The sequence below is a fragment of the Apus apus genome, chromosome 8, assembly GCF_020740795.1.
Source record: "Apus apus isolate bApuApu2 chromosome 8, bApuApu2.pri.cur, whole genome shotgun sequence".
Classification (NCBI taxonomy): Eukaryota; Metazoa; Chordata; class Aves; order Apodiformes; family Apodidae; genus Apus; species Apus apus.
The window spans coordinates 8,674,676-8,688,228 of NC_067289.1; the positions used below are offsets into that span (position 1 = coordinate 8,674,676).

Consider the following 13,553-nt stretch of genomic DNA (forward strand, 5'->3'; position numbering starts at 1 on the left):
CGAATACATGAATGTGATTAGTAGGAGCCATGGATGTCTTAACAGATACTCCTTCCCTGCCTGAATGCTCTAGGGTGATACAACAACTTCTTTCCTGCCTTTATTTGTGCTATTGTGCTTTTTTATTTGAAACATAAGTCAGCTACTCTTTTAATTTGTCATTTCCTATCATTATGTGTGTAGCTTGTCGAGGGAAGTCACTGTCTCCCACAGTCACTAGTGTATGTGTCTTGTGCAGCTTAAATTTCCAATTACAAACATCAGTTACCAGTCATTTTATAGGTGACTATTGTGTGTACTATAAATCCCCTATTTCTTTGGTTTCCACTGGGGATACTCAGCATAGATTCATACAATAAAAGTGTTACACTCTAAAGTGACACATATCACCAGTATCTTCCAAAGCCCTGCTCTGTAAAAAACTACACTTAAGCAAAAAGGTCTGGTAAAATCATTGATACCATGAAAAACTTTGCCTATGCTATATGTAAATGTCAGGAATCTACAAAGAAGCTCAAGAAAACACTGAACACATGTAGGAAACTGTTTAAATCAATATGCTGTTGTTTGTGTATGTATTTTTAAACCTTAGGTGTCTCTAAATTTGAAGTTGCTTAGTCCTGACAGGCTACAGATATCTTTCACCTCTGATGCTGAGCTGAATTAGGAGCCACAGGGATTGCCAGGGACCAGGCTCTCCAGCAGCTGCCCGTGCCAAACAGTTAAGGAATTGCTGTCGTAGACTGATGGATTTGACAGCCTTTTAAATCATAACTCCTTAGACATTGGTTTAAGCACTCATGAATGAAAGTTTCAAAACATGTGAGGATTTACTAGTTAGTTCTAAGTATTTTGATTGTTACTTGAATGGCTTATTCTGTCTAAACTATCTTCAGGTAGGGAATGCATTGGACAATTTTCAGAACATAAATGCTCTGTGATGAATGTCGGATATGCAGACCTGCACACAGGAGGGTCCTGGAGGGGCTGGACAGCTGGTATTTGCAGGGCAATGAAAGAACTTCAGCTGCTTGGGTGTCTGGAACAAGCTTGCAAGCTTCTCAATTACAGGCAGAGAGTTACAGTTTGGATAAGGTAGCTGTTATCTCAGTCCAAATCAGAAAAAACTGGGGTATAACAACATGTTTCAGCCTTACAGTTTTGCAAAAAAACATCTTGCTGGGGTGGTATGTCATCATAAACTCCTCATTTGCACAGAAGAATATTAGGGATACAGCCAGTAGCTGTGTATATTGGGAATAAATATAGCTAGCTACACAGTTAGCTTTTGGATTTCAAATAACTCAAAAGTTCAGGCCAACTGAAAACGTGCACATTGATGTAACCTTCAAAAAAGGTTAAGGCTGAAATACAAAGTTTACAGTTATTTGGAGATTCTTTGGAATCTCCTACTCATTAAACTTAATAGTATTCCATTCTAGCAAGTGAGCCTTTTGGCAAGGTGTGTTACTGCTCAGTCCCCACCTTCCTTTGGGAAAAATTGCTTTTGTAGCTTTATCCTGAAGCTTGTTCGCCTTGAATGGAATGTGGAAGATTATATGACACAAATCTAGGACTCCTTTCCTAGTGCTAATATTCATATTGTATTTAAGTTTACTCTGTCTCTACAGATGGAAGTGAAGCGTTTTTGGCAGAAAGCCCACATTCCTGTTGCACAAATGTCCACATTTTCCATATTTGAAAAATCAGTTTCTTCTCCTTCCAAATTTGCTTATTCTTTTTCACTTTTTCAAGTGAGTGTGAAAGTGTTTCAAATATAACCTCTCCATACTCCTACCCGTATTTCAGTTAGCATCACTTTTGCTTTGGTAGCTCATGATCTTTATACCCCAGATAATTCCTGTGGATAATGTTTTCCAGCTTTTCAGAGCTGTCAGTGGCCATCTCTTCCATTCCAGTTCTAAACACCTGGAAGCATTTTTTTTTTTCCCCAGTGACTGAGGTGATTGACTTGGGTTTTTGATCAGAATTTTGTACTCTGTTAATTTGCTTTCAGAAAGTCAGTATATTCCCTGCCACTCAAGGACTCTGGAGATGACCACAGATGCAACCAGTGCTTCTTCTGAAACATGCAATCTGTGAGGGGAAAGGAGGAAGGACTGTTTTGGGGGCACAAGCTATGTGCTGTTGTTGGCTGTATGGTATATCAATAGTACAAAGTAACTCCCTGCCCGAGGTTGTGCTCAGACTACTGCCTGTAGCATTTCAGTCCTACCCTCCCCATCCCCATGCTGTTCAGATGGCTGGGCTCCTTGGCCCTGAGGGCTGTGTGACAGGAGCATTTGACCTGCATACATGAAGAAAAACAAACCTCATCTTTCAGGCGATGGGCTGCCACCACTGCAGACACAACCCGCTGTAATTAAATCTTTCTGCTGGGCCTTGGAACTTGCCACCCATTTGTTGTTTTTATTTTGCTTATCTTTGGCAGGTGCTCATTTATTTTGTCTTTCTGTAATTGTATTACATGGGTTAAATTAAAACCTTCAATTCCGAAGAAACGTGCAGATTCCGGATGAGTCAGTCTTGATAAAAGAGGTGCTTGGTAATTGTTAAATGGGAACCTAGCCCCCAGCAGAGCTAACCAAAACTTGCTGCAAGTGACGCCATCTCTGATGACAGCTGAGGTGACACGAGCGCTCTGCGTTCAGCTCTGCCAGCACAGACCCACGTCACAAACCTCTGCAGCAACTGCCACTAATGACACCTCCATTTAAAGCCTCTAACCCAATACAATCTAAACAGAAGCCTCAAAGCCTGAAGCTCTGGCAGCCTCCCTGGAATTCAGCGCAGCGGGCAGGTGAGCAGGCGCTCTCCAGCGCCCAGAGGCCTCTCCTCAGCACAGCCCGGATCCCCGAGCACCTGCTGTGTCCCTGTGCTGCTGGTGGCTCCCACCCTGGCACACACCCCTTCCAGCTGCCACCACTGCACTCCTGGCTGACTCAGGATCATGAAATGGCTTAGGGCTGGAAGAGGCCTTAACGATGATGCAGGCCCAGCCCCTCTGCATGGGCAGGGACACCTGCCGTGACACCGGGTTGCTCCGAGGCCCATCCAACCTCGAGCACTTCCAGGGATGGGGCATCCACAGCTTCCCTGGGCAAGCTCTGTGCCCTACACGTGCTCATCAGGAGACTTGTCACAACTAACACCCACCAGGGCTCCGGCCGGAAGGAGGCACCGGTGCGTTTCCCCGCAGCCAAGGCAAAACCCGGTTTTCCACCACCCAGACTCTTCCGCGGTCACCCGCCGCGGTGGGAGCTCCTGTCGCAGCGCTGAAGCGCGGGGCGCACCGCAGGTCACCGGCAGGCTCTGCAACAAGCGCCGGCAGCCCCCGGACGCGGGGAGCCCGCTCCTCCCGCCCCCAGCCCGGGTCCCGCCGCGCATGCGCAGTGCGGCCCCGCCCCCGCGGCAGCCCCTGGCCCCGCCCACTGCCGCGGCTGACCTGTAGTAACCCCGGCCCGGTCAGGCTCCCCCCCCCCCCGCGCCATTCCTCGTGAGCCCGGCCCCGCGCGCCACCCCGCTCAGCCAACCAGGAGGCGCGGCGCCGCGGAGGGATGCGGGCGCGCGCTGGCGGCGGGCGGGCCGCGGTGCCGCCGCTGAGCGCAGCCGCTGCCGCCGCTCGGGGCCCGCGGGGCGCTCGGGGCCCGGCCCGGTGAGTGCGGGGCCGCGGGGGGGGCTGCGCGGCGGGGCCCGCGGGGCTCTGCGGGGCCCTGCGGGGCCCTGCGCCCACGGGAGCGCGGCCGGCCCCGCTGTGCTGCGGGCCGCCCGGGGCTGCCAGCCCGGGAAGGGCGGCGCGGCCTCCCCGCCGCCTTCGCGGGGGCGGGTGCGGGCTGGGCGGCCGTGCGGGCCGCGCTGGTGCTGAGGCGGCCGGGCGGGCCGGGGAGGGGGTCAGGCCGGGGAGGGGGGCGGCCGCGCGGTTCCCGGCCTCGCAGGGCGCCGGGGAGAGCGCGGGAGCGGCCGGCCGGCTGCTCGGTGAAATCCCGGGCAGACAGAGGCGCGTTTTCGTTCTGCTTGTCTTTGTGTTTCGGCTCTGGCGTACGAGGAGGTGGAGAGAGCGCCGTGAGTCACCGGGGCGGGGGCGGGAGCGGGGGGGGCTGCCCGGCCGCAGGTACCGCCCGCGGGGTCACGCGTGTCCCGGGACTGGGGTCGCTGCCCGCGTTTCCGCGCTGGCTTCGCGCTCGGTTGCAGCCTCGCTCTGTGAGCGCGTGTGACGTGAGACCGGCGCGGCCGCAGGAGGCAGCGACTCGGAGCTGGCAGAGATACTTGCTGTTGGTACGATTTCCAGGCGTTTGGGGCTGAGGTGCGTTCCCTTCGTGGGCTCTGCTGAGGAAAGCCGGGACAGCCTGGGCTCGAGGGGCGTGCGAGAGGAGCAAGCGTGAAAACGTGGTTTCAGGTGGCAGCAGTTTGCGTGGCCCGTACCGAATCTTTGGGAAATTAGCAACAGCAGCCTTCAGAGAAATTAAAACGGTGGCTTGAATAAAAACGTTTGCAAGGTAGTCTATGAGCAGTGCTGAATTTTTTTTAACTTGCTGAAGAAGTACCCTCCACAAAACCTGTAAGCGTTATGTGGACCAACTAGTGTATATTTTTTGTTTAAATGAGAAGTAATGCATGTTGTTTAGAGGTACCAGATTCTAGAACATGCCTTTTTTTTTTTTTTGCCTATTAAATGGGTTTCATAACACCAAACTCTAAGTTCTTGTATTTAATTAGCTTCCCTCTATAACTTCAGGAGTACTGTTCTCAGTACAGAATTTGTGAAAAAGAGCAAAACCAATGATAAATGATTTTGAGTACTTTTAAAATCTCTTTAAGGGCATTTATGTTCACTCAATATATTTTAGTAAATTATAGAAGTCTTGATGAATATTTGAGTTGATATGAAGTTACTTTATTATATAATTCCAAACATCTTACAAAGAAAAAGCATAACATGAAAGAAAAAAGACTTAATGGAATTTTTGTCTGGTTTTATTCTGCTGGAGAAATAGTCTTTCTGCAGGGGGGACTTAACGTCTCATTGTGCAAAAATTCATTGTGGCATATGAGTCTGTTTGTTTGTTTTCCTGGGGTTAAAAAGTAAAACTAAAAAATGGTGGATGGCTTGTTAGGTCCTAATTATGTATTAAGAAAAAGATAGTTTTCTGGGTGCACTTGTAAGACTTTATACTCGGAACCATCTGTACCACTGAGAGACCAAGCACATCTTGTTATATTTGCCTGTCCTGTGTCCTTTGAAAAACATTAAGGAAAGACATTGTTAAGCCTGGTAATTCTTCCTTGTCCTGTGAATTTATGCTTCAGGAATGGTTGAAGCTAAACATTGCAACTGAAAGACTTAATTGTCTTTGTAGTTGTTCAGCGTGTTTGTTATTGTTAGACCCTAGAAATAGGAGGTAGGTCCAAATTTCATGCCTTGTATGTTCAGTTTTGGTGGGTGGCTGACAGATTCAAGTGAACCTGGTGGATCCGCTGATCTATGTGTGTGATCAAAACTTCTGGAGCACATAACACACTCAGGCTCTGTGGTATGGATCTGGTCTCTACTGGCTGGTCAGGAGAGCAAGCTTCTTACTAATGGAAACAGAATCCCTTGGAGAGAAGCAAGCCTACTGATTTTACTCTAACATAGCCTGTTCAATTCTCAATAAGCTCTCACTTGGTTCTGAAACTTGAGCCATCTCCAAGTGTCCCATTCCAGTCAAAGTAATCGTGAAGATAATCAGTGTCAGCCTCAATGTTATTTGGTTAATTTCACAGTAGTGTGTCTGCTGGTGTGCTGGTACTTTGAAAGAGACCTAGTTTAGCTCTGTGGGGAGAGGTAGGATGTCCACAGCTGTGCATCTGGAGTTCTCTGGGGCTTTTGACAGTTTCTGGGTCCTGAAGTGAGGTATGAGGACTGTGGTGTGCTGAAGCTGATTCCTCTTTTCAGAAGTGTTGGTGGGTAGTTTCCATCTTCCCCACTCCATCTCTCTTGTTTGGAGGATCCTGATGATGTTAGATGACAGACTAGAGCATGTTGGGCTGGGTATGCTGGTATGTGTAACTTTTCATCTTGTGACACTTATAAAACCGTAATACCTGTGAGAAATTGTTTCTCAAACCAGAAGATGTGATTCAGCCTGAAGGCGAAGAAAATCAGAATTGTGTTTATTGAAAAACTGATAACATTTGAAGAACTAGGGGAAGCATCTTCATGCTTGAATTAAAGTATGGTGTGCTCTTGGTGAACTGCTAAGCATTTAAGCCATCAATTCCCCCAGCCCACATTTAGTGCTGATGTAAGGCTTTTATTCCTCTGTTTGTAGACTAGTGAAGGGTTTGAGCCCCACTCTTACTAAAGGCCAAACTTTTATCAGGGAATCATCAAGATGTCTGGAATAAAGAAGTACACATAGCTAGGGACAAAATGGATAAACCATTCTCGTTCAAGAAGATCCAGCTACAATGTAATTTTCCAGAAGGCAGCAGGAAGAACTGAACCCTGAATTGTTTAGAAATCTACATTTTCTTAAAAATATATATATATTCCAGTGGAAGAGTAATCTCAAACCTGTCATGACAAACAAGCTGCTACTTACTGGCACTGTGTCAGGACTCTAGGAATAACACAGTTTGATGTTGCAGTGTTGCTGGAACCAAGACTAGATTCAGGTGGTCTGCATTCCGTTCAAGCCCCTTCTCTCAGTGGAGAAATCTAGGTGGTTTTGGAGAGCAGTTCCGAGAATTTACGTAAGATGCTGAATGGGTAGCTGCCTGGAAGCCAGCTAATAAGAAATAGGAGGCAGAAGGATTTATGTGGAATTTAGGCCATCTGAATATGGCCCTAAGATGCTACTTAGTACTACTAAGTAAGGTGTATTAACACTAAGAAGACTTGGCTTCGATTTCTATCCATTTCATCTGCTGCTGATTACTAAGCAAATTTACCATTTAAGCAGCTATTGAAGGGTGAGGGCTTCCTGGCATGTGTAGCCCCTTGCAGCAGCACAGCCTGGGGCCTGCCTGGCTGGGGAGCAGCTCTTCTGAGATTGCCCTGGGCTCATGGTGGACAGCAAGCCCAGCACGAGGCAGCCGTGTGCCCTGCATTAATAGGAACACAGCCAGTAGGTCAAGGGAAGTGATTATCCCCGTCCACTTGGCATTAGTTACAGTGCATCCAGTTGTACTGGCTCCCAGGACAAAGGAATTGTTGATAAATGGGTGAGTTTAGTGGAAAGCTATGAAGGTTGTCTTGAGATAGGAGTTTTTGCCTGTGAGGTGAGGGAGAGCGAGCTGCTCTTGTTATTGAGTCTGGAGAATAAAAGGCATGGGAGGACCCTTTCAGCACCTGAGGGGAGGTTTTCAGGAGAGTGCATCCAGGTTGCTTGCAGTGCTGTGTGCTGGGAGGATGAGAGACATCAGGTGTGAGTTGAAGTCAGAGATCCGTGTCTATAAGGCGTTTCTCACCGTGAGGTCAGTCAAGCAGTGGGGCTTGCTTCCTGGAGAGCTTGTGCAGTCTCTTTTCACAGAGGTGTTAAAAATTCAACTGGACAAAGCCCTGAGAAGGTAGGTGTGATCTCATGGGTGACCCTGCTTTGAGCTGGAGATTGAACCAGAGCCTGCCTTAGGTCCTTTCCTACCTGAATTATCCCATGGCTCTATTTAGTTTCTGCCCAGGGAGCAGTCACAGTGGATGTTTCTGAGCCAGCTCATTTAGGTCTGTGTGTGGTCTGGCAGTGCTTGGAAGAATATAGCAAACACTCTAGCCAGTCTTAAGCAGCTCTCAAATGGCAGGACTTTGTTTAATTATGCAGTTAGAGTTGGAAGTACTGCTCTTTGTCCTGAGATCCTGGTCTTCATCAGGGTTTGCTGTGTAGTAAGGCCTGAAGGGTTCTTGAAGCTTTCAGGACTCTGCTGAGATACAGTTTAGGATCTAAGGATTTTAAGGATGTTGAAGGAAATCACTTGGACAGGCCCATATTCTAATCACATCTCCTGAATGGTTGTTTGTAAATCCAGGACCTTGGAGGGAAACAAAGTGCAGCTTTGTGAAGGAAGCTCAAATCCTATTCTGTGCTACCTTCTAAATCAGAGAATAGTAGTTCAATAATCAAAATGGTTTTAAAGTTGGCCTATTTCAAAACTTGCAACAACAGTCCTTACTGATTCTTGAGAAGGAATTATTCACACGTGTCCTCTCATTCCTTAAGCAGGCCTGCAGCTCAAGGGAAGTCAGGGTGCTGCCAGTAATCCTGCTGGAGGAGGAGGAGATAGTGGCGCTTTGTCAACATGGGTGCATTGGGAAGTACATTTCCCTCAGTGTTCATGAGTCTTGTTAATTACAAAGATATGATAGTTAATTATAATATCTGAAGTGGGACAAGCTGGCTTCTCAGTTTTATGAGTTTCCTGAAAAGCAGGGAAGATGGGCCTGTTGAAAGTTACTAAGTTATGGACTTTTACTGTTGATAGTGGAAAACAACAATAACCCGCTGAAAGTCTTTTTCCCATTTCATGTTAAAATTGGAAACCTAGTGCTTTTTTTTTTTAGGTCCTTTGTATATACCATCCTTACCCTCAATGTCTGCATCTACTAGATGGAACCAGTATGAAACCTAACGGGGAAAGTAGATAATAAAGATTAGAAGTGACTTGCTGAAGATTAAGCAGCAGAACAGCAGTAGTACTGCATTGCCAGATCCTGTTCCCATCTATTTGCTGTGTTACATTACTGTCAGTGTAGAACATTCCCTTCTCCTGTGATAAACTCATAAGGATGCTGTGAACTGAAAGCTCTATAAAAAACAGGTTTTTTTGCATCTTTAGAGCGAAGACTTTTCTCCCTTTCCCTTACAGTTGTCCAAGACAGGGTGTGGAATGTGCCTCATTTTGTTCAGGTTGACTACTGAGATATGCCAGAAACCTCGACTGTCCATAAGAAGGTTTTGCAGGTTCTTTGCTTCTTGATGAGAAGACTTCAGAGCAATTAGTGCAGCATCATACATCAGTGTGCATTATGGCATAAGCTTTACTGGAACAGACATACAGTATGATTTCTACCAACCAAAGTTTTAAGACTGTATCAGAACGTAGGCCGTGAATCAGTGGAGCATGGCCTGTGGTCTTTTCACCAAACCGTTACAGATGTCAAACTTTATGGGCTCATTCTGTGAGTCTATGAAAATGTGGAAAGTGAAGCAGGTGTGGTTAGTTTTTTAACACTTAGATTTGTGTGGTGAAGAGGATGTCTGCAGTCTGTTCTAAGTATATGGGTATGGAGAAAAGCAGAAGGGAACAGCAGAAGCAGGAGGTGATGGCTTTGCAGAAGGATTTAAGTGGTTATGTAGAGGGATACATCTGCTTTTTTTTGTCTGCAGATTTTGTAAGGATTTATGTTTGGTCAGTGCTAAAGAGGAGGGAGTTAAAGCAACAAGCATGGAAGGCAGGCAGTGGTCCCAGTAGCGCTCAGGTAGGGACCTTGATTTTCTGTGTCAAAATGGGGGTTCAGTCGGTTCTGCAGCAGTAAGTTCACAGACTGCTAGGAAAGTTCTGATGCCAGGGCTTGTCAGTAATTTCTGGCTGATGTTTTGATGCTACTTCGTATTGTTATAGGGAAACTGAATATCAGAGACGTTTTCCTAGTGGAAAGCTTTGAGGTGCCTTGAAAATATTTTCCAGTTCTGCAGTGCTGGTAGCTATGTAGATTTCTATGTGTTTTTTGTTCCCCTCACTTGGGGGGAAGATGCTTATGGAGATTTTTATCGAGTTCTCTTACAATCTGCATAAATAGCTTAACCAGATGACACCCAATACTTTAAAGAACCAGGTACAAATCCACTTCCCCATCAAGGCTGTGAGTTTGTGTGTGTGTTGTAGCCACAAAGCCAAGGCTCTTAGTGGGTGCTGGAAGGTAGCTGAGGGGTTTTGATCAGGAATGCTAACTAAAGTAGACATTCATAAAGAAAATTATGACAACTTTTGTTTTCAAAAGTCTGTCATTTACCAGTTCAAGATTTCTTAAAAAAAAATAATACTGTCTGCATCCTCTCATGCATTCGCATATGCAGTTGTGGCCAGGTCCAGGCTGTGACAAGAATGGGGAGAGATCTGCTAGCCTGATTTTTTTTTTTCTAGGCATCTCTAGATGTGATACAGCTGAGATAAGAGTCTTAAGAGTACAGTGGTTGAAAATGTATACATTTTAACTACATCATTAGCTTAGTCTTTCATGATTCTTTTGGGGCTTATCTAAAATACAAGATGTAACCGTTTTCATTTTTGAAACGTTATGGGCTCACGAAACAGATGAAGTATTTTATTTATATTCTTCTAGAAGTATTTAACAGTCTATTCTGGATTTCCAACTTGTCAGCTTGTGTTAATCTGTGTAACATGGAAAAATAATTTTGCCTGAGAGTATTTGCCAAATTTTTGCAAGTGCTGTTGGTACTATGGCATCTTTCTTTTTAAAATGTGTCAGTGTTCTTGTTCTTAAAAACTTAATGGTGAAGACTCTAGCCAGCTAAGTGTTTCAATAACTTGGTCATGTTTACATAATCAGAGTCCAAGGGTGTGTTTGTTTTCCTTGAATAGAGAAAAACAGGATTAACTTCTGCCAAAAACACACATCTACCTACTTAGTGTTTGTATACTGGTTGTGAATGACTGACTTGAATCATCACCTGTCAGGACTTAAGTTATCTCCTCAGCTTCATCTTCTCTAGTCCATATCTGTGGGCACTGGATGTTGTTCTCTGATTTTTCAGCACCTGTGTTTGTAAGTTTTAAGGGAGACACATAAAGACTTGGAGCTGAAGATCACACTTCTTTAATACTTCTTCACGTAGAATAAAATGGCCTCTAATGAGTCCTGGTTTTGCATTTGTTTCATGTTATGCAATTGCTGGGCATGTTCATAACTGATGCTGCCTTGCTTTGCTTACTGACAAGGGAGAGAATAATAAAAAGAAAAGGATATTTGTTCCAGTGAGATGTAGGGGAGGAGTTTGTCTTGTTACTCTTACTTCTGAGGCTAGAAGTAGGATGATAACTCAGATGAGCAGGGGAGGTATCGTGTGCAATGCTTAAATAAATTCCAGTGCTGGATTTTGAACATAGCAGTCATTTCCCCAAGCAGTATAGACATAAAACCTAGATAAAGTAGCTCTTTAGGAAAACACTGAATTTTAAATACATTTTTCCTTTGTTATTTCTTTCTTTTGCAATATAGTAGTTAGTCCCTCCTGACACTCGAATTCCAGAGCAGCCAAGAGAAATAAAAGCTTTATAAAGTGTTTTGCCATAGAACAGCCTGCTAGTCTTTCTGTGACTTCAGCTGTTGTGTGATGTGACTCCCTGTGGGTCACCCCCCACATTTTGAGTGCAAAGAGAGAATTCTGTCTCTCTGTAACTATATGGGGGACTGAAGCTGAAACCTGCTCTTGTAGTAGCCTTTCTGGACTTCCTGAAGTGTCTAGTTCAGGAACTGTTTTTCCCAGCTTTGGTGTTGCAGAGAATAGGACTCTGTGACAAAGGCAGAAAAGTTCTGAAGTGTCTTCCATGTGACACTCCTTTTGGCACCTTGATGTTTGTAGTGCTGTGCTTATAGCCACAGGAAACACCTGTTTAAGTCCTATTGCTACTGGTTGACTGTGTGTGCAGCCTTCTTAGTGTCTTATAAATCACAGTTTGGTGTAGTTTGTGCCTTATTGAAATACAGAGTTAAGTAAGCCAAGCAATTTTTCAGCTTTAGGTGATGAAAAATACTAAGAGAAAGGCAATTTTTGTGCATTGCAGTACACTTTTGGGGTATATGTTAAAATATAACTGATCTTTAGCAGAACTACTTTAAGAGTCAAGGATAATAATCTGTAAACCTGTGTGTTTAGGGGGTGGGACTTCACAGAAAGTGAATTCTGAAGAACAGAAGACTGTGTTTTTGAGAATAGGATTATAACTCATGACAGAGGGAAGGCTGCTATACTTAAATATTGCATATTCAGATAGCTTTGAATGAGCAAATTTCATTTTTCCTCTACTTTCAGAAAAAGCTCCACAAGTTATATAGTTGCTGGAGTGAAGTGCTGCTTTTGATATGTCTGGGTGAGTCCTTGCAGAGAGGTTCACTTCAGGAGGTAGGAAACACTCAGGGAAGTCTTGTGCAAGCGTTGGCTTGAGGCGATGCTTCCTGGGTCTGTGAGTTTTATAAATTACATTCATGTTGCTTTTCTGCTGTGTGGCTTGGGAGGGATTTCTTCATTGTATCGATCGTGAATGAACACAGTGAAGCACGAACGTAGGCTTGGGAGTGTAGTATTTCCCTGAAAAGGTCCCTTCTGAGGGACTTGTCACTTCCATCACTGGTCGGAGGAAGGGGTTTGCTTCTGTTCTGGAGATCCAGTCACCAGAGTGAACAGTGCAGGGGGGGGGTGCGGGCGGGCGTGGTGGTGGTGGTGGTGAAATGCAGGTGTTCCTGAGGGAGCCTTCTTATTAATTTTTTTTGTGTGGTAGTAAATTCCTTCAGATGTCTGGACACAACGATGTTAAAAAAAACAACAACAAACACAACAAAAATCAAACCAAAACTCAAGCAATTGGAACCTGAAAATGTATCTATCCTTCAAAAAAGAAAGTGTTTTGAAAATGTTAACAAATAAGCCTTTCAAATCAAGTGGTGAAAGATACTATTTTATCACTTGGCTAACTTTGATCATGCTGTAGATAACCTTATTCCTTTGAAATGGATTGTAAATTCTCTCTTGAAAGTATTGCTCATCTGGCTGATGTTTTTCATGTGAGGAACTTCTCTAAAGACTTGAAAGAAATCCTTCAATTTTTTTCCTGAAGCTTATATAAAAATGTTGTTCTCTCAGGTTTGCTTTATTGCTTGAGTGTATTCATCTGCTGCTTGTTCTTTAAAGAGATTCTGAATTAAGGTTATCCCTAACAAAAAGCCTGTGAAATAAAGAAATCTTACAGAAAGAAGGCAAAGGCGATATAAATACATGGGTTTACTAAGATTTTTTTAGTTGCCTATTCATTGTTGTTTTTTTTTAAATGAATATGGGGTAATGGGTAATAATTTTTTACCGTCACACTACATGAGCTTTTAATTAATCTAAAAGTAAATCAGGACATTTTTATGCATGTAAGGCTTCTGCTAGAGAGAAAAAAAAAAACAAACAACAAATGGCTTTGCTGCTAAAAATCTTGGGTATCATAGAATGGTTTGGGTTGAAAGGGACCTTAAAGATAATTTATCATTATGTTATATTTTTGTTCTGGTCTGATGAGTGCATGGCTAGAATATAGCACACAACCAGAACGAATGTGTCAACAGAGCATTCATTAGGTTTTAAAGAAACAAACAAACCAGACCTGTTCAGTCCTTAGCATTTCAGATTTCCCAGAAATTAAAGAACTGGCTTAAGGCTGTATTTTGTAGTAGAAAATGACAAATCAAACCGTTCTGGTAATTCCCTTCCATTTAAATGGAAAGCAAAGTCTGCCTCCCAGTGGAAGTACTTTGGAGGATTGTCTTAAACAAT

The 13,553-nt window shown here is 44.4% G+C and overlaps 1 protein-coding gene across 2 annotated transcripts in view; it reads left to right on the forward strand.

Annotated features, from left to right (window-relative positions):
- Positions 1-3,585: 3,585 nt before the first annotated feature.
- Positions 3,586-13,553, forward strand: part of ACSL3 (acyl-CoA synthetase long chain family member 3) — a 49,938-nt gene continuing 39,970 nt past the window's right edge. For both annotated transcript variants that reach the window (XR_007890186.1, XM_051626368.1), the window contains exon 1: positions 3,586-3,676. The gene's annotated coding sequence lies outside the window, so the exon portion shown is untranslated. The remainder of the gene's footprint in view (positions 3,677-13,553) is intronic.